Genomic DNA, 25,702 nt, shown 5'->3' on the forward strand with positions numbered 1-25,702 from the left:
TATTGTAACTGCACTCTCTGACCACGACGGGCAAATTCTTGAATTGGATAATGTCAAAAATAAAAATAAAAATATAAGGCTGTGGGAAATGAAACGTTGTTTTAAAAAACCAAATATTGAAAACTTTGTGAATGATTTGACAAATGAAAATTGGGACAAACTATATCAAACACCAATTTATAACAAATTTTCATATTTTTATAATGTATTGAACTATCATTTTGATAAAAACTTTCCAAAAATAAATGTTAGAAGTAACCCCCAAAGAAAAAATTGGATTGATTGGGAAATAAAACATGAATGGACTAAGCTCATAGATAACTATAGACAAAAAAGGAGAAATAAAAATGTTTGTGTAAAAAAAAACTTAAAAATGCAAAAAAAGGAAATACAGAAATCTTGTAATACAAAAGAAAAAGCAATATTTTGAAAACATAATATAAAATCAGATAACCCTACAAAATTTATTTGGCAATTGATCAAGAAGGAACTGTACAGTAGCAAGGATCAAACAAAAACAGAGCTATTTTTAAACCACCAAGGTAAATGTGTCACTGATCCTTATAAAGTAGTCAACATATTGAATAATTTTTATGCTGACCTTGTAGAGAATATAATTATTCCTGAAATTAAAATGAATAAGAGAATAATAAATAGACCAATAACAGATGCAGTATTAACTAATCATACTTTTAGGTTCAAAACCATTTCAGAAGAGGAGTTGATTCAAATAATAAATTCAATCAAAAGCAAATGGTCCTCTGGGTGTGATGATATCCCAACAAAAATAATTAAAGATGCTAAGTGGGCAATTCTCAAACCACTTCTTCATGTTATAAATGCATGCCTCATTTCAGGTGTTTTTCCTTCTCAGTTAAAAATATCCAAAATAATTCCATTATATAATAAAGGAAACAAAAATGAACCGTCTAATTATAGGCCTCTTTCAATTCTACCCTCTTTGTCAAAATTCTTTGAAAAATGCATGTTATTACAATTGACAGAATATTTTGAAAATAATAATTTGTTAGACACTGAACAGCATGGTTTTAGGCAAAAAAAATCCACTGTAACAGCTATAAAAGCCTTTGTTGAAAATGTGATTAACGAACTGGACGAAGGTAACCAATCAGTAGCTGCTTTTTTAGATTTAACAAAGGCTTTTGATAGTGTTTCCCATTCACTTTTATTAAAAAAATTAACTTCCTTTGGTATATCTGGCAAAGAATTAGCTTTGTTGGAATCTTATTTAACAGATCGCCAACAATATGTAGAAATATCACACATTGAAAATAATAAAGCTTTTAAAATCAATTCAAAAACCAGATCTATTAATTATTCTGTACCACAAGGTTCTGTCCTTGGACCATTTTTGTTTCTTTGCTATTTGGGAAAGTTGCCAAACTGTCTACATACACTTACAGCTAATAACAATTTCAGTATTTTTGCCGATGATATTAATTTAACAATCTCATTAATAGATAATTTAAACACAGATAAGATTTTTGAATCATGTGCAGTCGAATTAGAATTGAACAATGTTAAGGTTATTGTAGCTGGCATTTATAGAACTTCTTCAAGAAATATTGCTGGTTTTTTAGAAAACCTGGACAAACTTTTATGTTTTCTATCAAGTTTTAATACTAATTTATGCATTGGAGGAGATTTTAATATTGATGTATTGACCGATGATTGTAAAAAAATTTATTTTGTTAGTTTACTTAAGACACATAACATTTATTACACAGTAAATATTCCTACTAGAATAACTGATAGTTGTGAATCGGCAATAGGTAACTTTGTTACAAATATTAATAAGACATATGTAAGGGTAATTTGTATTGTAACTGCACTCTCTGACCACGACGGGCAAATTCTTGAATTGGATAATGTCAAAAATAAAAATAAAAATATAAGGCTGTGGGAAATGAAACGTTGTTTTAAAAAACCAAATATTGAAAACTTTGTGAATGATTTGACAAATGAAAATTGGGACAAACTATATCAAACACCAATTTATAACAAATTTTCATATTTTTATAATGTATTGAACTATCATTTTGATAAAAACTTTCCAAAAATAAATGTTAGAAGTAACCCCCAAAGAAAAAATTGGATTGATTGGGAAATAAAACATGAATGGACTAAGCTCATAGATAACTATAGACAAAAAAGGAGAAATAAAAATGTTTGTGTAAAAAAAAACTTAAAAATGCAAAAAAAGGAAATACAGAAATCTTGTAATACAAAAGAAAAAGCAATATTTTGAAAACATAATAAATAAATCAGATAACCCTACAAAATTTATTTGGCAATTGATCAAGAAGGAACTGTACAGTAGCAAGGATCAAACAAAAACAGAGCTATTTTTAAACCACCAAGGTAAATGTGTCACTGATCCTTATAAAGTAGTCAACATATTGAATAATTTTTATGCTGACCTTGTAGAGAATATAATTATTCCTGAAATTAAAATGAATAAGAGAATAATAAATAGACCAATAACAGATGCAGTATTAACTAATCATACTTTTAGGTTCAAAACCATTTCAGAAGAGGAGTTGATTCAAATAATAAATTCAATCAAAAGCAAATGGTCCTCTGGGTGTGATGATATCCCAACAAAAATAATTAAAGATGCTAAGTGGGCAATTCTCAAACCACTTCTTCATGTTATAAATGCATGCCTCATTTCAGGTGTTTTTCCTTCTCAGTTAAAAATATCCAAAATAATTCCATTATATAAAAAAGGAAACAAAAATGAACCGTCTAATTATAGGCCTCTTTCAATTCTACCCTCTTTGTCAAAATTCTTTGAAAAATGCATGTTATTACAATTGACAGAATATTTTGAAAATAATAATTTGTTAGACACTGAACAGCATGGTTTTAGGCAAAAATAATCCACTGTAACAGCTATAATAGCCTTTGTTGAAAATGTGATTAACGAACTGGATGAAGGTAACCAATCAGTAGCTGCTTTTTTAGATTTAACAAAGGATTTTGATAGTGTTTCCCATTCACTTTTATTAAAAAAATTAACTTCCTTTGGTATATCTGGCAAAGAATTAGCTTTGTTGGAATCTTATTTAACAGATCGCCAACAATATGTAGAAATATCACACATTGAAAATAATAAAGCTTTTAAAATCAATTCAAAAACCAGATCTATTAATTATTCTGTACCACAAGGTTCTGTCCTTGGACCATTTTTGTTTCTTTGCTATTTGGGAAAGTTGCCAAACTGTCTACATACACTTACAGCTAATAACAATTTCAGTATTTTTGCCGATGATATTAATTTAACAATCTCTGACCGAAATATTAATAAAGTTTTTTCTGAAATTGGCACTGCAATCAATATAATTAATGACCAACTAAATAGCTTAAATTTATTAATTAATAAAAATAAAACAAAAATTATTAAATTTTCTTGCAGGAAGTCAAAATCTATTACTTCAATAGCGCCACCTTTCAACCTTTGTGAAAATACGAATTTTTTAGGTTTAGCGTTGGACTGTACTCTTAATTGGACAGGTCACGTTAATAAAGTCTGCTCTAAAATAAGTTCTGGGATCTTTGCTTTAAAGAGACTGTCAAATTTCTGTGATTTGAAAACAATTAAATCGGTTTATTATTCAGTAATTCATTCACACATAACATATGGCATTGAAGTCTATGGAGCTACTTCAAATTTTAACATGAATAGAATTTTATGTTGGCAAGAAAAAGCATTAAGAACTATGTTAAAACTAAAATATGACACTCCTTGTAAAACTTATTTTTCAGAATTAGGGATAATGACAGTTTACAGACTTTATATTTTAAACACCATTCTCTATATAAAGAACATAATTGGCACATTATCAAAAAATCTCGACAAACATGAATATAATACTAGACAAAGACATGATTTTCAAATTACAAAACATAACAAAGAGTTTTTTAAAAAGAAGCCAAGCTATAATGGGATTATCTTTTTTAACAGCCTACCAATTTCAATTAAAAATAAAATAACCTCTGGCAATTTAAAAAATGTTTTAAAATCTTTTTTAATTGAAGGTGCATTTTATAGTTTTAATGAATTCCATACAAAAACTAAGCAACACTATGTTAGTCTTTAAGTTTAGTAATAGTTTTATATTGACGCCATTTATGTATTCATATTGTATATAAAAATGAATAAAGATGATTTTGATTTGATTTGATATTTGACTAGTTCCAGGTCTTAAGCCATATTCGCTTATTTGTTGTTTGGTGACAAATGTTTTACTTACCGTATACATATCCTTACCTATTTACCAGAAATGAAATACAGTAAACCAATTTAAAGATGTTTTTGAAACGCCAATATTCTTTGATTTTTCTATTAAAATATACTAAATCTATCAAATGCTCTTGAGAGGTCCATATATATACCATTTTATGATGGTTAAAATGGGTGCATATACTTATCCCAGTTTTATTCATAATGTACCTCCAGGATTCATTAAATAACTTAATTAAGGTTACTGACTTGTCGTCAATCAACCCTATTCTATTTCTAGTTTCTAGTGGATAACCAATTTCGGGGTTTTAACCCCATTTACAACTCCTTATTATGAATTACTCAGCACTTGCCTCGGTCAAATTTTACAACAGCCAGTGCTGAGTAATTCATGTTTGACGAGAAGAAAATTCAAATAAGGATTTGAAAATGGGGTTAAAACCCTGAAATTAGTTATCCACTAGAAACAATAGGATTGATTGACAACAGGTCAGTAACCTTATTTATTTCACCCCAGTTTTTTACGCTTAATTGAAATAGCTATACTTTTTTACAAACTACATTATTATCATGAACAAATTTAATCTGTTCTATAGGTAAAATGCAGAGCAAGGATTTCAAAACAAGAATTTCAAGACTGCATACACTTAGGAATCAAAACTGCACTAGAAGATTTTGAAAACTTCCTCAATCAATTGGTTGGTGTTTGAATTAAAGGCCACACTGAGCTCGCTACCGTGGCATGAGCGAACTTTGAAAAATGACTTATTATGTTAACAAATGGGTTAAGTCACACAGCACTACCGCGCAGCGCGCGCCTGCGATAGGTAGTGTCTGTCACAACCGCTAGCTGAGCGATTTTTGAGACTACCGTGGCAGGAGTTTTGTTTAGCTCATGCGCAAAGGTACATCTCGAATGGACGAAAAGCCAAGCCATTTTAAAGTTTAAACCTAATTCAGTTTACAGTTAAAAATTAAATTTAATATTTTTCTTTTGATTGTTGATGTATGTTTTTTGAATTTTCGTTTCACTACTATATGTAATGGATTGTTTTTGTTATGTTTATCACCAGAACAAATTCTAGATTGTTTACCATGCAAGAAGAATGTTTACTATCAAATTTTTATATTGTAGACGTAGAACTGTTTCAATTTGCAACAACCAAAACTGTACAATCAATGTAAATTTGAACTTTTAAAAGAAGGCCTAGCAAAAAAATTCCATTAATTTTGAAATGTTAGTAACTGGATTAAAAAGTATTCCATTGTATGTTTTTATTAAAAAAAGTCATTAGTCATGTAGTGTATCAGAAAATAACCTTCAAAACACCAGTGAAAGTGGATAATTTATTCTCAGCCATATTTAAAATGCTTGCACTTTGAACATATAGTCTCAAATAAAAAAATAATAGTTACACTTCACTTATTAATGTACATTAACAAATAATAAAACATTCAATTGCTTCTAAAAACACTTTACTAATTTCAAAACAAGAAAATTGACATGGCATATTTAATAGGTAAGATGTGTTTATTATGTCAAACCAATTCTTATGAAAATCACGTCAAAACTCCCTTTTTACCTTGGTACCTTTTTATGGCTTGGCTCGAGTTAAAACACCCACGCGGGGTACTCCCGCAGCAGATGTCGGTGTAGTATAGCCCTAAAGTGTTTGGTTTATGGTTACAAGATACCTAGTCAATTTTTGTTCATACTAAACAAGGTTGCGAAGAAAAATGTCAGAACCTGTTCCAGCTTTAACTGCGAGAACCGACAATTTAACTATTTTTTGAGGCCTCAAATGTACCCTTATACAATTTGGAGGTGTGGAGTTTAAGTGTTAAATGTGTATTTTTAGATGGACTACATTTTGTATGCTTAACTTTTTCCTGTATCTCCAATAATAAATTAAATTATGCTGCCAGAGGTGCCCATCCCCCCAAGGTCAGGATTGTGAATGCCCCCCCATATCACATTGCCTCTTTTTCAACCCCCCCCCCCCCAAATAAAGAACTTATCTACCTGACACCTTCCGACCGACACCAAAACAAATATTTTAAGGATTTTCTAAACTAATAAAATAATATAAACACCAGCTATAACTGTCAATACAAAATGTTACTTGGAAGGTTCCTTTTCTAATACAAAAATTACAAGGACGATGAAATAGTCATGATAGTTGAATAATTTGAAATGTTGAAATTACTATGTTCATGGAAAAGAATTTGGGAGGATCGTACCATGGTCATCCCCCCACGGTCACGAAGATATCATCGTCGTCTTTATTGTTCGCAACAATATTTTGACGTTTCTAAGCCGACGTGAAGACACCATCATCATTGCCTCTTTGATCGCAGCGATATCTTGAAATCCCTCCGCGGTTGCGAAGACATTACCATAGCCTCCTGTGTTTGCAGCAATATCTTGACATCCCTCCGCGGTATCAAAGACATGATTAGTGGCGGCTGGTTTATTAGCACTCTGGAACGGAGTCCTCCCATTTTCTAGGCAATAGTATAATTAATAACTTAATAATTATTAATTATCACAAAAATATGATTTTTATTCCTACATTTGAATGTACAAACATTAGCAGGGTCAATGTTTTTAGGACACCGATAATGGACGCAACATATTTTTGCAACAGGTAGTACACAGGGACTAAGTAGATATGAGTCCAAACTCCCATATAAAACTGCATAGAAAAATTCAACCAATCACAGCACTGTGCCAGGCACAAATGCAATAGGTATAGGGCATTTGTGACTATGTCCAAACAGAAGTTTTACCTATTGCCCCAATGAGCGCTGAGCGCTACGACCTGTTGACTGTCAACACAATATCTGTCAAATATGTGAATGTAGTTTAGTGATTCGTAGAGGTTATGTTCATTATGCCGCTGGTATTCTGGGTGTTATTTAATTAATGTAGGTATACTATTGTTTCTCTAGAAGTGTGTGTGTGTGCGCGCGCATAATGCTAATGAAATCTGCACTCTGTTCAAAATATTTCTGCAAATTATGCGAGTGGTTAGGACAATTAAACAAAGAGACAATGAAAACAATGAATAAAGCAGTTTATTGTGATACCTTCCCTCGGTATCATTAACCTCCCAAAAAAATTTATGCGTCCTTCCACTACTTTAACCCACTAGCCGCCACTGGACATGATCACTGCATCCCGTTATCACGAAAATATCTTGACACTCCCCGTGATTGTAAATACATCGGGTTATTGTGATGAATAATGATTATGCATATCCAAAATTATGCTGGAAGTATTATTAGAGTGTGAACTTAAAAGAACAACTTTTAAAGGGCTATTTATAAAATAACTTCAATCAACTGTAGGTTTGCACTACTCTGCATAATATTAAAAGACGACATACTATTTTAACATCTTATGCAATTAAAGCTACTTACAATATATAATTAAAAATTAAAAACAGTCCTCACGGCAACACAACAACCAACAATAACCACCCACATTTTACATTACTAAATTTCTTATGATACATTTTTGAAAGAAAATCTGTCTATACAGGGTGGCTGAAAAGTAACTTGCACCCCACTTAACTTTTCAACCATTTGAGATATTTGAAATCGGTTTGCGGCAACCTTCTTAGATATGAGGGGCTACAATAATTATGGTCGATTTTGAAAATTGTGCCCTTAGGGGTAGCGGGGGTAGGGGGTAGCTCAAAATTTTCAAACGACAAATATAGTCGAGTTTGGTATCATTTTACAGGTCTTGACGAAACATAAACATTGACATAAAGAAAACCACTAATAACAAAATGGCGCCCTAAAACTTTTCAAATCCAAATAACCATGAGAGTGGCAAAAAAATTAACTTACACCCTCTTTAACTTTTTAACCATTTGAGATATTTGAAATCGGTTTGCGGCAACTTGTTTGGATGTAAAGGGCTACAATAATTATGATCAGTTTTGAAAATTTTGCGCTTAGGGGTAGCGGGGGTAGGGGGTAGCACAAAATTTTCAAATAGCAGGTATAGTCGAGTTTTGTATCATTTTGTAGGTCTTGATAAAACACAACAAATAACATAGAGAAAATAGAAATCGGACCATTAATAACAAAATGGCAGCTAAAAATGGTTGAAACAATGGTTTCTTAAAGTAATTTTGAACTGCCATTTTGTTATTAATGATCCGATTTCTATTTTATTTATGTTAATTGTTATGTTTCGTCAAGACCTACAAAATGATACCAAACTCGACTATACCTGCTATTTTAAAATTTTGAGCTACCCCCTACCCTCGCTACCCCTAAGCGCAAAATTTTCAAAGCTGACCATAATTATTGTAGCCTTTTATATCCAAACAAGTTGCCGCAAACCAATTTAAAATATCTCAAATGGTTAAAAAGTTAAAGAGGGTGCAAGTTAATTTTTTTGCCACCCTCATGGTTATTTGGATTTGAATCGTTTTAGGGCGCCATTTTGTTATTAGTGAGCTGATTTTGGTTTTCTTTATGTCAATGTTTATGTTTTGTCAAGACCTGTAAAATGATACCAAACTCGACTATACTTGTCATTTGAAAATTTTGAGCTACCCTCTACCCCCGCTATCCCTAAGGGCAAAACTTTCAAAATTGACCATAATTATTGAAGCCCCTCATATCTTAGAAGGTTGCCGCAAACTGATTTCAAATATCTCAAATGGTTGAAAAGTTAAGGGGGGTGCAAGTTACTTTTCAGCCACCCTGTATTAGTAGCCTATATTTCATTACTAGGACCGAAAGTGGCATTTTCCGTCGTGCGCTCAAGTTTTTGTGTGAGGCGAAGCCTCACACAGGGAACCCCAATTTCAGGTGCAAGGCAAAGCCGAGTATGTGAGAGCTATTTTCACGTACGAGGCGAAGCCGAGGACGGGAATAATGGAGCAAGTGCCGGATAATAACTTTTCGGTACGAGTTATGGACGATACTTTTCATCACGACGAAAAAATACACAAACACAGATTAGCAAACCTCAGTAATATTACAACTATTTTATTTCTCAATTAATTTGATTGAACATCAAAATAAAATTAAATCTTCTAAAAGGAAACCTACGTATATTTCTCAATAAATTTTGTTTAAACATGAAACTAAAAGAATAAAACAACTTTTAACAATACATACAGCTGATTCAAATCATTAAATTAAACCTAACAAAACACTAGCGCGTGTAGAGAATAAATGGAGAAATAATTGAGAGCGAGGGAAAATCAGCTGATCGATTTTTCCTCGCCCTAAATTAGAGCTTGGGAAACGACTACTTTCATTGATGTCAGCTGTTATCGAAAATAGTTACTTTCGTTACGGAGTGATGAAAATATATTACACGCTAAGCCGATTTTTGTGAACAGAACTCCTCCCTCATTTTTGGACCGATTTTGATGATTAAAATGTTAAAAGAATGGCCCTGATCAGTGGTTTTGCAAAGTGTTTTTTTTTTTAATCTTTATTAGTTCGGGCTGCATCTTCCATCAAAGTTGGGTTTTCTCCCATAAGATTAACATGGGGAATCTAAATATTTAATTGGAAACTTTGTCTCCTCTAATTTAAGAGAATGACTGGGCCACAAGTGAGAATCACTTGGTAGAGGTGTCCAAAGAAAGGTCTTGGTCTGTAGATGAGTTATCAAAAGAAAAACAAAGTAAATTCCCTTAGAGCTCTGCCCCAGAAGAAGTCTTTAAAAGATCCCTCCACAGATTTGTTTACATTTTGGCCATGTGGATAATACTTTTTAATGAAACAGCTGTTAATTTTTAAATTGTATTTTAAACAGCACACATTTAATTGAGAGTTACTGACTTACTTACTTACTTTCTTATTAAATGGCGACCATACTGAATTGTCCAAAGGAAGTATTTGCAATGTTATTTTCTTGAACTCTTAGAGAGCCTTTGAATGTTATTAGACTAACGAAAAAAGGGTTGTGCATGTTTACTAGCGCTACTCAGCAAAAAAAAAAAAAAACAATTTTATTTATCTCTAAAAAATATATTCTCAAAGTGCACTGAGCAGCAGGCTAAAAATACTATGTCACTTCCTCATATAGTTATAAAATGCTAAAACTCGTATTGTGACATTTATGATTCGGCTTATATTTCTCCAACAGTTATTCATCTGCAGAAGAAGTTCAGTGTGCTCTTATCGTGTCTAATAAGATCCAAACACAAAAACCTTGCCTAAAATGGTACCTATCTTGACAAATTATTTGCAGTGGCCCACTGGGTTGGTAACATTATTGAAAGTAACACAATATTTTGGCTTTATAAGAGTAAATACAATTTAAGCAGCTACTGTCATGACAGAAAGGTCATATTCCTTTTAAACTAGATCACATTATCCTTTAAAATATACGTTGATTAACAATGCATGTAAACGTCAATATTTCCGTAACAGCCAACTTACAGTATGTTTTTCTCTTTGGAAATGCCACATTGCTATTTCGTTTGCATTATTTGTTGCCAATGAAGCTACACGATCATATAAACGAAAGGCCCCTAACCATCGATTTCGACGGGTTTCACCTATTGATTTATAATATAGCAATATGGTTGAATGTTTGGGCTGTTTAATTAATTATAAATAACCCTCCGCACATCAAATTAGGGTTGATTTCAATTCAAAATTAAGAAAACTTGTGGACTTCTTATCAAATCCTGGCGTGTATAATCTAAACCAGAACCTTCAGCAGTGGCACATTGTGTACTCATCAGCAGTGGCCAGAAACAAGGTGATCGATCTTCTTATGTATAGGCTAGTGCTTTGTGTAAGACAAACCACCTTAAACTATTTTGTGTTGACTTTACTATGTTTACAATAAATGCTGATCTAGCTGATGGTGGATTTCCCTAGCTAAAACCTCCCCGAAAATAAATCATTGTTGATAGTAATAGATACCATTTCTTATTATAGACTGAAGGAGAAAATAATCCAGAAAAACTTCAAATAACCATTTTCTCTATGAGAAACCTTATAGACACACTAGACTACATGAAAATGGCCCTTCCTCTTCTCAAAATAAAAAATCTCTTCAAGATTCAGGTAAATACAATAAACTATGGAGGTTGCTCTACATATAGTGTATGTGATAGTACTAATAGTCACCTGTAATAAATTAAGGTTCATTTCACTGAATATTATTTATAAGCCGCCATTTAGTGAAGCTTTCTAAAGGTCATAGAAGTATTTGAAGATGTTTAATACAATTAAGAATAAATATGACGAGATACCAATGATTATCTGTACTGTAGTGATTTAAATGTTGACAGCCTTGAGAAATCATATCATAAAGAGTTTAAATCATGTATTACTGTCAAACAATCTTAGCATCACCTTTGAACATTTAACAAGAGTTTACGGTAACCCTGGCAGACATACTGTTGATTCCACTAATTTTACTAATAAAAGTTCACATTTTGTATAAGAAAATAGAAAGTTAGTATTTATTAAATCACAATCTGTAAGTAAACATAAACAATTCAACAAGTAAACAAAATAATAATTTGAACACATGTTAGAAATAAAATTTAAATAAAACATATATAACACCTCCTCCTCTATTTACTGTGCTGCTGCACTTTACGAAGAATCAGCTGGTCAACATGTCTTCTTATTATTCGTCCATCTTCTAGCTGAACTACGTACATTACCTACATGTCCTTGCTTTTTAGTTATCGAATACCACTTGGACGAACCATTGACATATTCTCGCGCTTGCACTTTATCTCCAACTTTGAAATTCCTTTTTATACCGACTTGGACTCCCTTCTTCTGATATTTTCTCGGTTCTAATGTTGGAACAATTATTGCAAGGTTTGTTCGTACACTCCTTCCAAACATTAGGTGGTATGCTGATGTACCAGTTGAATTCGGGGATTGCCTGAGTTGCATTAAGAGTCTTTGTAATTTATTTTGCAGTGTACCCTTTTCTCCCTCCATGGATTTTAACGCCTTCTTGACAGTCTGTACGTATCTTTCAGCCTGGCCGTTTGAGTTTCGATGGTATGGTGCCGTTGTTCTGTGAATAATCCCACATTCATTCATGAAGTTTTTGAACTCTTGAGAAACAAACTGTCTTCCATTATCTGAAACTAAGATGTGAGGAAACCCAAAAGTTGAGAAGATTTTCCGTAATTCTTGGACTGTCCATGTACTTGTAGTTGTTTTAGTCTGTATCACCTCCACCCACTTACTAAAGGCGTCCACTAATATCAGGTACTGTTGGCCATCTGTTGGTCCTAAGAAATCAATGTGCACCCTCTCCCTTGGATTAGAAGGTTGTTCCCATGGATGGATAGTTTTTCTCAGGTTGTTGCATTTTTCAATGCATTGTCGACATTCAGCTACCATCTCTTCAATATCCTTGTCTATACATGAGGTCTGAGAGATTGAGGTATCATGACTCTCAAGCCCTTCAGTACACAATCATCTTGAATGGACAGCTCGTTATCGTGAAATCCGTATTGTTCAACAGATTGTCCCGATTTTAAGGCCTGTAGGACTGGACCCAAAACAGCATCGTTGAGAGTTTCCTTAGCCACCACGGTACTGTTTATATTGAGTGTTTCCAGTTGATTTATGTGGTACCTCCAGAGGTCATCTACAGAATGTTCTTGAACAACTTCGATAGGGAAACGTGAAAGATAATCTGTATTGCTATGATGAGCGGTTTGCCTGTACTCTATGTCATAGTGGAACCCGGAGAGAAAGTGAGCATAGTTGAATATCCGTGTTGCCGAGATTGTTGGCAAGGTCTTTTCTGGATTAAAAATTGACATTAGGGGTTTCTGACCTGTGATCAAAGTAAATTTGCGGCCATAACAAAACGGGAAAAACTTTTTCAGGCCCCAATATATTCCCAAGGCTTCCTTATCGATTTGAGAGTATTTTTGTTCAGATTTTGACAAGGATCGAGAGGCAAAGGCAATCGGCCTGTCGTTTCATCTTTATAGCGGTGTGAAAGAACGGCTCCCACACCTACTGGTGAAGCATCAGTAGCCAAGACCAGTGGCAAGCTACTTACCATTTTACTCGTCGCCATTGTTGATTCCACTAATTTTACTAATAAAAGTTCACATTTTGTATAAGAAAATAGAAAGTTAGTATTTATTAAATCACAATCTGTAAGTAAACATAAACAATTCAACAAGTAAACAAAATAATAATTTGAACACATGTTAGAAATAAAATGTAAATAAAACATATGTAACACATACCATAGTCAACTGGATTATTTTATTACAGACATTAAAGGCACATTAGCAATTCCATAGAGATATTACCTCCACTCCTCTCTGATCACAGTAATTGACAATTTTTTCTTGTTATTCCCCTATTGGGTCTAATGATGATTGAAATGTCCAATTGAAATGGACCACCACTTACAATCTTTTACACGTATTGACTGTCTTTGTTAGACAACATTATAAGTGTACATATACGTATGTTTCAAGTGTCAGATGTTTTTTATTTAATTCCTGTAAATTTCATAACACGTACAAATGTACAATGCTGATCATTAAGTTATTTAGTATTTTAATGTTTTACATAAACACAAGCATACCTCATCCGTGTTAGAAGATTGTGAAGAGAAAGATATAAATATTAGTTTTATTCAAATGCTTAATTACTGACAATGCAAAGCTAGCCAGAACATTATGTATCAAGTGTAAGGAAGTTTTCCCTTTGAAGGAGAAAGGTTCCTTCACACTCCAATTTTTCTTACTAAAAAGGGGTTTTATGCTGGTTAAATTAAAATACAACTCAGTGAATGAAAACACAAACTTTCTAGTTCATGGAAGAAGCTGACAATGAAGAAGCTATTTTATAGCTCCAGGATGATATTAATAGTTAATGTAATAAATAGCCCAGAGATATTATGGAAAACGTTTTTATACTGAACAAACACTATTAATACATCCTTTTCCTGAAAAATACAGAAAATATATACGTCTAATAACACTTGCAATAATATATTTACACTTATACTGTTGACTTACAAGACGGTAAATACATGTAAAAGTTGGTAAGTGCCCTAGTGGAAGTGATCAATATATATCAATACAAAAATTGTATATTGATACGTATTGATACTAGGGATGGACGGGTCCCGAAATTTCGGGAATTTTTCGGGAAAAAAATATTCCCGATTATCGGGACGGGATTACATTTGACTCGGGAATTTTTCGGGACGGGATTTGGTCCGATCGTCGGCGATTTTTCCGCTTCGCGAGTGCCGATAACGCCGTTATTGCGAGCGACAGGTCCGCGAACGCAGGAGACGAAGTCATGTCGACGATTACGCCGTGACCGCGGAGTCCTACAGACGTCCGCGCCGTGACCGCGAGTCATACCGACGATCGCGCCGTGACCGCGGAGTCCTACCGACGATCGCGCCGTGACCGCGGAGTCCTACCGACGATCGCGCCGTGACCGCGGAGTCCTACCGACGATCGCGCCGTGACCGCGAGTCATACTGACGATCGCGCCGTGACCGCGGAGTCCTACCGACGATCGCACCGTGACCGCGGAGTCCTACCGACGATCGCGCCGTGACCGCGGAGTCATGCTGACGATCGAGCCGTGATCGCGAGTCATACCGACGATCGCACCGTGACCGCGGAGTCATACCGACGATCGCGCCGTGACCGCGGAGTCATACCGACGATCGCGCCGTGACCGCGAGTCATACCGACGATCGCGTCGTGACCGCGAGTCATGACGACGATCGCGCCGTGACCGTGGAGTCATACCGACGATAAACCCGTGACCGCGGAGTCATACCGACGATCGCGCCGTGACCGCGAGTCATACCGACGATCGTGCCGTGACCGCGAGTCATGACCCGTGGAGTCATACCGACGATAACCCCGTGACCGCGGAGTCATACCAACGATCGCGCCGTGACCGCGAGTCATACCGACGATCGTGCCGTGACCGCGAGTCATGACGACGATCGCGCCGTGACCGTGGAGTCATACCGACGATCGCGCCGTGACCGCGAGTCATGACGACGATCGCGCCGTGACCGTGAGTTATACAGACGATCACCCCGTGACCCGCGAGTCACAAGTTTCTATAGGTTACCCATTTTTTGGTTTTTATAGATCAGTGCCACAAATGGTAAAAATTGATTTCGTATGTCTCTTTTGGTAACTGCAATACAGTACTTTCTTTTTATGCACAGAAAAAAATCCCGTCCCGTCCCGTCCCGAAAATCGGGAAGGAAATAAAAATCCCGTCCCGTCCCGTCCCGAACTAAAAATTCAATCCCGTCCATCCCTAATTGATACGTATGTGTATTTGGGCCAATACACATCAATACACATCAATACATATCAATACAAGTAAATATAGGATCCGAGTCATTAGCTTAATTGAAAATAATTTGTAGCTTGTTAAAAAACAATTTTTAATTTGTTTCAACACATTGAATCACATCTACTATGCACTAAAAATAAAATAAAAATGAAAAAGTAAAAAAATTCTTGTCAAAAAGCTCTAGGTGTGCCCGAGATTTGAACCTGGGACTCCAGCATGGTAGCCGGATGTCTAAGCCATTACACCACGGACGCTTCATGTCTGACTTAGTAATGATAGCCAATTTGAATGCGAGAAGCTGTGTTAGGCCTCATAATTAAACTTTGAAAAGATTTTTCAATGGTATTTGTGTCATTTCAAGCATGTACCTATATGCTTTAACATGTTTCAAAACTGTTTTATTACCAGTTCAAACTGTTTTCTTGCTACTTGGGTGATGTGAATAGTGTGTCAATACAATTTATTTTTATTGATTTCTAGAAATAAGGAATTCAATTCAATAATGAATTTGTGAGTAATTTTTATCCCTAATAACCCATTAGGAAAGAAATTGTTAAAAGTTGTCAAAACTTGTATTACAATTGTTGTATAACAATTTTAAAACATTTTGATTTAAACTTCATATTACAACAATGTTGATATAAGATTGAAACAATTTTAAAAATGTTTAACAATAAGTTGTTTGCAGTTGAAAAAAATAAGTTTCAATACGAGCTGTAACTGTTTTACAACAATTTTAAAATTTTTTTACAATCAGTTTTTTGAAGTTTAAGAAAATTAGTTTTAATACAAGTTGTAAACCGTTTTATAACAATTTTAAAATTATTTAGCAATCAGTTTTTGGCAGTTTAAAAAATAAGATTTAATACAAGTTGTAACTGTTTTACAACAATTTTAAAATGATATATTTTAAAATTATATTGAGTTTTAGGTACCTCAGCTAACGTCTATGACCTAAAACTAAAGTTTTTCCTTTTTTCAAAAAATAACATTTTTATTACTGTTTATTTAACCACTTTACATTGATATTTTGTATAATCCATAATGCTCATTTGTGATACATTTGAGAGATATTTTGAACTTTATTTACCCGTAATTGATGTCTATTGATTTATATTTACATCTAACATATTTAAAAATATTCTCTATTGATATCAATGAACGATTTGTTTGCTCTAATGATCTATATTGATATATTTTATGTTTATAGATGTCTAGTGATATGTATTGACTAAGTGTTCAGTGATGTCTATTTGTTTGTATTTACTTGTAATGATATCCATGAACATCTATTGATATCACTAAGCATCTAGTGATATCAATAGATTTTTTCTATTGATTTCTATTGATGTCTTCCACTAGGGTGGTGATCGATTTCGATTGGACACTCCAATCATCATCAGACCCAATAGGCGAATGTAACTATTTATATTTCTAAGAAATTGTTTTTACCTATTGTCTACAGCTCAATAACTTGTAACTTCCGTTACGGCCGTTTTGGAATTAACATGCCATCATCAGACGTCTTCGGCTGAAGCAGCGTCGTCACACTAGAAACATATAACACGAACACATTTTACGAATACAAATAAACGAAAATAAAACTAACAGGCCTGTCGCACACACGTTACCGGTTGACATGATGAGAGCTAAATGCCGACTGGAGGTTAATCCTGCATCGTTAACCTCCAGTCATCATTTAGCTCTGATCATGTCAACCGGTAACGTGTGTGCGACAGGCCTGTTAGTTTTATTTTCGTGTATTTCTATTCGTAAAATATATTTGTGTTCGTGTTATATGTTTCTACTGTGACGACGCTGCTTCAGCTGAAGACGTCTGATGATGGCATGTTAATGCCGAAACGGCCGTAACGGAAGTTACAACTTATTGAGCTGTAGACAAAAGGTAAAAACAATTTCTTAGTTATATCATAGCTCAGGGGCTTAAAATATGGATTTCAATAATATTTATATTTAATATGCATTCGCCTATTGGGTCTGATGATGATTGGAGTGTCCAATCGAAATCGATCACCACTTACCAACTTTTACATGTATTTACCGTCTTGTAAGTCAACAGTATAAGTGTAAATATATTATTGCAAGTGTTATTAGACGTATATATTTTCTGTATTTTTCAGGTAATTTAATAACACGTACGATGCTAATCAAGAAGTTATTCATACATCCTTTTAACAATTACACCAAACCACAACATACAAAAGGTAAACAAGACAATTAATATTTGATCAGGTGATGATGTAAAGACAAGATGAGAAATATTACTTCTCTAACAGATATATCAGAACTATCAATAAATATTCAAACTGAAAACTCTCTTTTGGTTCAGAACTCTAAAGATGAACATTCAAATAACTCAAACTGGAACTGAAGTTCTTTAATGGTGACACAAAACCCTATGGATTTCATACATTAACCTTTTTGATACTACTATCTACTACTGTGTATAGATTATCCCTTGCTAAGTTCACTTGAAGGTGAAGCCTTACACTTAGTCAAATCATTACCAATCTCTTATGGCAATTATACAATAGCCTATACTTGAGCTTATAATGCCCTATAATGCCTATAATGCTTTAAGTGAAAGATACCACTCAAAGCGTAGGTTAATCAGTAGGTGAGCGTAGGTCTGTTCACCTCAGTAAAATTGTCAATCTACCCAACATCACTGACACGACACATCTGTCAAAAACCTCAGATCATTTTTAACGATTTCAATGAAAATGAACAAGCTCTTAGTGTTCTTGACTATAATGTCATGGAAGACAAATATCTCAAGTAGGTTGATCTTACGCAAAATGAATTCATATATCTGTCAACAATTTGAATCAAATCAAAACACATAAACTCTTCTGACTTTCCTCAAGCAAGTGAAATAATCAAATTCCTCAAGGAATTTTGTAACAACAGTAAAGATGCTTCTCTATGTCACAGTCAACAAACAGTCTCCTCTCCAAATATCCAACTCTCACCAAGTTTCATGTCAAAATGAACCACATTTATTTTTAATTACTCACACAAAAATCGCCTATTTCTTAAAATAACAGTTTCAGTTTGCATTACAAAATGCATACATAGCAGGCTCAACACATGCCTATGAGCAGGCAAATATTGGGTTAATGGGTGTATAGGGGGTGAGGGTAGTTGTAGGGGGTCAGTAATACATACAAAATTTACCACGAGGGTCCTTGAGTTATGAGGTTTGAGAACCCCTGCCCTATGGCTTTTGTACTTCAAAATGATTTGAAATATTTCTGTTGCCATGAAAATCGCAAAATATATAGTTGCCCTGTATTTCATAGTAAAGCCCATAAGGAAAGGTTTAACGTTGTACGTGACTTAAAACACAGTACAAATTGCCACGGAAATCACTTTGCTAAACGCTGCAAGTCTACTAATATTTGTAAGGCCTGTTTCAAACCTCATCACTCACTCCTCCATTTTTTAAAGCCTACTAAGCCAATGGCTGATAACAGAAACCGCTGAATCAAAGAAGAAAATACAACATTTAAAACTGATCCTATACAGTAGTTCTAACAACTATTTTCCCTAACCCACAGAAGACAAATACGTTTTTAGCTAAACTAGAACAAAAAGAAGCAATCTCTAACTCAAAACCAATAACTCCTCTTTCCGTAGAACCTTCTAAACTGACAGCTGTAACTCCTGGTCATCTTGCCGACTCTTCTCTGATATCTGTTCCTGACCCAAGAAATACCTCACCTCTTACTGATAATTTGCTCAAGCCTTCACCCAAAACATATGATGCCTTTGGAGTCATAAATATATGAAGACCTCTCAACAACGTTGATTTAACTGGAACACGAAGAAAGAAAACCTCAATGTTGATGACTGTTTTTTCTTCAACACACCAGCTCCTCAAATTGACAGACCAGCTGATCCTCATTCAAGACCATCAGTCAATTAAGTTTTCATACCATTAAAATGTGTTCTTTAAAAAATTGTACACGCCCCCCCCCTACCCCTATGGTCAGTTCTCTTAAATTGTATATTGTTTTTTATTTCTCTTTTTTTAACCTTATTGGTTCAAAGGGGACAGTATGTGCAGTCAAGTTGTCTTTGTATTTTTGTTATTTTAAATGTCTTTGATTTTAACAGTCCATATGAAATTCCATCACATGGCCATATCCATTGTTGCATTCATTCACCACGAATCACCTCTCATAACAACACGTATTCATTTTTTATCTTATAAATTAAACCTCTTTTATACCAAAACCCTTGATTTTTCCTTTTATATTATAACTACACCACACAATGTTAATGACATTTCCGTGACAAATGGAGATATTCAGGGCTTTGTTGCCAGACATATTTGATACAAAATGTTACACAAATCGGTCTATGTTTACAAATTTTATTCCCGTACTTGTGGATACTTAGGCCCAGGTCCATGTTAATATAGTATAGTACACTTGTATAGTACACGACCATAATCTGTTTAGTTTTGGTGCATTTACACAATAAAAAAGGGTTTTACTTGAACCATATTCAATAGGTAGTTGTGAAATATTAAATGGTAAAATAGTTGTCTTGTTAGGTTGTTGAGCTGACAGAAGACTTTTTGAGTCAGCATCACCTGAGAAAAGAGCCATGTTCTTATACATTTTTAGAATATATTCAGGTAAGCATTTATTAATTAGAATCAGTGTTGTTCTTGTTTTTATTGAGCTTTATTTTAATTTAAAATGATCGTTTAACGGTATATACTTTGTACTATCTATTTCAAGATACGTGTGCTTTGCCATTTAGCTTACCCATCTAAGTGTTATTAGTAGGAAACTTTAAGACTTGTTTGGAAATTAAATTTAACTTTTTGTTAGTTTCAAATTCGGCAATATAGGTAACGAAACTGGCTTAGCTTCTTCCATCCTGAACTTTTGTATAATTTTTTCAATTAACCTAGTTTGTTTTAGTTTAAGTCCTTCTTCACACTTTTCTATAGAAATACCAAGGAACTCTAGATGTTTATCATCAGTAAGATCTCTCATTTCAAATGAAGATATTAATTTGGCTTTAACTTCCAACAAAATATTCTTTTCTTTGGCCAGAATAATCATATCGTCAACATATATAACGATAAAAACATCTTGAGTATAATAGAAACATGGATCAGAAGACGATCTCTTAAAGTCAATACTGATCAAAAACTCATGAAGACAAGTATACCAACATTTTGGCGCTTCTTTCAATCCATATAGTGATCTTTTAAGCTTGCACACGATACCATCCTCAGTATTTACCCCTTTAGGCGGTTTCATATACACAGGGTTGGTTAGATTTCCATTAAGAAATGCACACTTTATATCTAGTTGACAAAAAAACAAACTATGCACAACCAAAAATGAAAGTAAAGTTCTTATCGTTATCATGCGTGCTACCGGAGCGAATATTTATTCACATGACATCTCCCCATGAAGAAATCCGCGAGCAACAAGCCGTGCTTTCTTAACTAGGTTGCCGTTAACAGATTTTTCCCGAAAAATCCACCGAGAGTCAATTATTTTAGCGTCTTTTGGAGTTTCAACCAAATCCCAAGTTTCGTTTCTGTGTAGACAGTTTAATTCTTCATTCACTGCACTACGCCATCCTTCATCTTGAAATGCCTCCTCATAAGTCTTTGGTCCATCGTTCAAAAGTTCATCCACAGAATAAGCAGCTACATAATTTACCTCATAGTCATCCAGCCATGTAGGTAGTTTATTTTGCCTTGTCGACTTTCTCAAATTATCTTGTGTTTCATTGAGGTGATAGTCATTGACATCTGGTTCTTGAAAGATTCCACCTTGTTCAATTTAAGGATTTTCAGGACCTTCAACTTCTCTATCACTGTCATTTGAGTATACATCAGGTATGTAGATTGAAGATTCAAACTGTAGAATGTCTTGTTTGTCTTTCACATCATAGTACAGCTCATTTTCAAAGAACTTGACATGTTTAGCTATGATGACTTTTTCTTTCACAGGGTCCCATAAACGATAACCATTGTTTGCATAGCCAACCATGATCATTTTTGAACTGCGGTCATCCAGCTTCTTCCGAAGTTCCTTATCGACATGACAGTACGCTACACAACCAAAGAGTTTGATTTTTGCCAGATCAGGTTTATATCCATACCATATTTCAGCAGGTGTAACATTTTTGTCTAGAGTTGCAGTAGGTCTGCGATTTATTAAATACACAGCTGATCGCAAAGCATCACCCCAGAAGTGTTGTGGCATTTTCGAGTCAATTAAAATGCAACGCAAACACTCACAAATAATCCTATTAACACGTTAAGTGCGGGCATCATCAATAGATGATGTCCGACACTAGCACTGGTGGCGGACATCAGCTAAAGCTGACGTCATGCCACTCTCTCCACTTTAGTTTAGTGTGAGCTCAGCCATAGCCGGGGAACGTTATAATCGTTGTCAGCCTGTAGCTTAGATTATTTAAGCTAAGTCTGATGTAGGTTGGTACTAAAATTTCCCGTAAAATCCCGTCTAGCAATACTTTTGTCCCGGTTCCGGCAATTTTCTCTTTTCAAGCCACTTTACAAAGACACTGGCTACGAATCCAGGCAGTGCTGCTACCTTTGGGTGTTTCAGTGAACTACGTCCACTCTCGGGCTAACACAGCACAATCACCGCTGCTCTTTTTTCATTCGTCAGACTGAAATATTTGAATGCCAATTGCGTTCACCGATTCAGTTGCGCTGCGGGGCTTCGCCCGGGCCTCGCCGCCATTATCGAGCGCCTGTTTGAAGGTATGCCGCACTGAACGTGTTAAGCCGTTCACTGCATCCATTCTGTTGGGGATTCCGTGGTACAGTATACTCTAAGGTTATACCCTTTTCACGACAAAATTTTTGAAATTCTTTAGATGCATATTCCCCACCGTTATCACACGGAAGGCGGTCAATTTTACTTCCAAAACGTGCAGAAACAGAGGCTTCAAATGATTTAAAATGTTCTAATACTTCATTCTTGCTTCTCATTAAATAACAAAAAGTAAAGAAAATTATGAAAGCTTACCTTACAAACAACTATTAGGAAGTTTAATATATCTCATGTTAGGTACAAGACCAGATCTGAGTTACTCTGTTACGTACTTCAGCACCTTTCAAAACTGTTATGACATAGGACATTGGAAGAACTGAAAAAGTATTGTGAGGTACTTAATTGGAACCAAGGATTTGACGCTGACCTATTCCAAAAATAGCAAAACAGAAAATCTCATTGAATGCTACTGCGATGCAGATTTTGCTAATAGTATTGAAGATAGGAAGAGTATCAGTGGTTATATGTTTAAAATATTTGGCAACACAGTGGCTTGGAAAACTAAGAAACAACCAATAGTGGCTCTTTCCACTTGCGAAGCGGAATATATTGCCTTGGCTACATGTGCAACGGAGTGTGTGTTCATAACAAGATTATTATCAGAAATACTACTTAAGGTTCAAATAACTCCGGTTGTTATTTGGGAAGATAACCAATCTTGCATAAAAATGGCTAAGACACTTGAAACTAAGAGATCCAAACATATTGATGTGCGATTCCATTATATAAAGGAGCTAATAGAAAATGGTGTAGTGGAACTTAAGTATGTTGCATCTGAAAAACAAGTTGCAGATATTTTTACCAAAGGGTTGCCTATATTTAAATTCAACAAATTCAGGAAGGATATGGGACTTAAATGAAACTTGACATTTTTAATATTTGTGCCTGAAGATTATAAAATTGCGGGGGAGTATTGAAGCAATTTTAATAAGCCTGTTTAGAATGTCATATTAATTATAAAACATATGACATTTTTTACTAAATGTAATTGTTCAGTTTGTATTGGTGTTGTGTTCTGTTCTGTCTATTAAAAGTTAAATTTAATTTCCAAACAAGTCTTAAAGTTTCCTACTAATAACACTAAGTAACCAATGAATGAGGGAAAATGTTTTAAGTAAAGCTGTGACTTAATGGAAATTTAACAGTGCTTAAAATTAAAACGATAAAGAGGAATGACAAAAATGCTATCTGCAGATGACTTCAACGTGAGCAGAGTTTGTTTGAAAAAATTAGACTATTTGGACTAATAATGTACTATTTGACATCCTACTGCTTTTAAAAGTAGGGCACAGATTCATTCTGCCAATAAAAGAAAATAGTAAATAACGTTCTTTGGCTAACAAAATAACGTGCAGTAGGCTAAAATCTATCAAATAACAAAAAGTAACACTAGGTACCAATAAATCAAATTGATAACTTTTGGTTTATGGTACTTCTTTTGAGGGTGAAATGTATTTGTTCTAAAACCAGGTAGCTGGAACTCTAAAGAAGTTGGATGAGGTGATGAAGCAGTGGTTGATATGCGGTGATGTCGCCCAGCACCTAAACCTGGTCATACAAAAAATAACTATTTGGTGTGACGCTAGAGACTGTATTATACGACCCACCTTACCATCACCTACCAACACCTCTACAGGTTTGTAACATCCTACTATGGTATCACTCAAATAGGCAAGTCGCCAAAAGCTTGCAAGGAAGGAGCATGCCACATAGTTTTGTTTTAAATTAAAACTTATTTCAGCTGATTAATGTATCCCAAATTTTACCCTTGTAGCATTGACTATTGGATACTGAAGCTTGTAGGTTGCAATGCTAGAGGCTGGAATGGTGCTAGATGTGTATTCTTTTTAGCACCATGTCCACATGAATCAACTTTTTGACTAATTTAGTACTGGCATAGACAAATAGAATAAATATAGACCGTCAGCTGTGCTGCAGTTAGCATAGGTTCTGGCGTCCACCGCTATGTTTGACGTGTAGTTACGGCGCATACCGCTGCAGCGTCTGCTGGTCACATACGGCTCCTGCCCTCCTCACCTGCTGCGGTGTGCGCCGTAACTACACGGTACTCCTAGCGGTGGGCGCTGGAACCTTCCTTTGGCAGTCTATATTTATTCTATTTGTCTATGGTACTGAATTGCAAAAAAAAATGGCCTTGAGTTGATTACTATATTACAGTTATCCAAAACTTAGAAACATAATTAAGAGAGCAAGTTATCTAAAAATTCATGAAAAAATCACAACCAAATATATTTGTAGCTTAACTAAAATTTTTGATCTGATTAATATTGAGTTTCTTTTTTAATATGTTTATAGGTTATATCATAGATAAAACATATATGGAACAGCTGAAGCCAATTTTATCGCGGTGCACTGTAGGTGTTGTGTTTTGTATACAATTTTTGTATTGTTATTTCAGTCATTAAAACACCGTTTAACCAAATAAAACGATATAATCATAAACAATAACTCATCCTCTAGTTATATAACCAAACAGTAAAGCACAAATCATGAAATTAACCCTAAAACAATAGAAACATAATTCCGTCAACACTAGCCACCAGTGTCACCAGACATGAACTAGACATGAAAAACAAACTTCAAAATTTTCAATGGGATGGGAATTCTATTCTACTTGTTTTGGTTAGTCTATGGTTATATAGTATGTTTTTGATTGGAAGAACATGCTTAATGCTTAATTACCTGTAGGCTACAGTAGCTAGTCGATAGAAAACACATTTATATTTCACACAAAAAATTGAAACATTTCATGTCACTTTGTCAATCACAAAGAAAGGAATATTGAAATGGTTGTATAGGATGTAGTAGAGCCTGGGAATAGTTTCATGACCATGTATTCTGTCTGGATTAGTGACATCTGGATCTGAGGAGGTAGCTGATGACACTGACACACAGACATTGGAAGTAATTCACAGGATCCCGACTGTGGGCATTTGTGAGACTCGCATGTTTGGAGATCCAGTACTGCTTACACCTTGCCATTGGCAGAACCATCTACATTCGGTACAACATGAAGCACTTAATCATAATGCAAAGGTATAGACAGTTTGTTTAGTTAAATAGGAAATTTTAGGTCAGCCGAGAGTACCTTAGGCCTACTTATTTTATAACTTCCAGATGATAGTATAATTTACTTTTGTAAAAAAATACAACTGACTTCAAACGCTCTAAAAAGAATGAAATTATAGAATAATTAATTATTAAAACTCATTTT

The 25,702-nt window shown here is 34.5% G+C and overlaps 1 protein-coding gene across 1 annotated transcript in view; it reads left to right on the forward strand.

Annotated features, from left to right (window-relative positions):
- The window catches only part of LOC129005098 (uncharacterized), a 98,325-nt gene that overhangs the window by 41,088 nt on the left and 31,535 nt on the right, over positions 1-25,702 (forward strand). Inside the window, exon 3 of the mRNA XM_054433893.1 lies at positions 4,864-4,965. The gene's annotated coding sequence lies outside the window, so the exon portion shown is untranslated. The remainder of the gene's footprint in view (positions 1-4,863; positions 4,966-25,702) is intronic.

Source organism: Macrosteles quadrilineatus, unplaced genomic scaffold (genome assembly GCF_028750875.1).
Source record: "Macrosteles quadrilineatus isolate MER2022 unplaced genomic scaffold, UCM_ALF_1.0 Scaffold_15__1_contigs__length_3749704, whole genome shotgun sequence".
NCBI lineage: Eukaryota > Metazoa > Arthropoda > Insecta > Hemiptera > Cicadellidae > Macrosteles > Macrosteles quadrilineatus.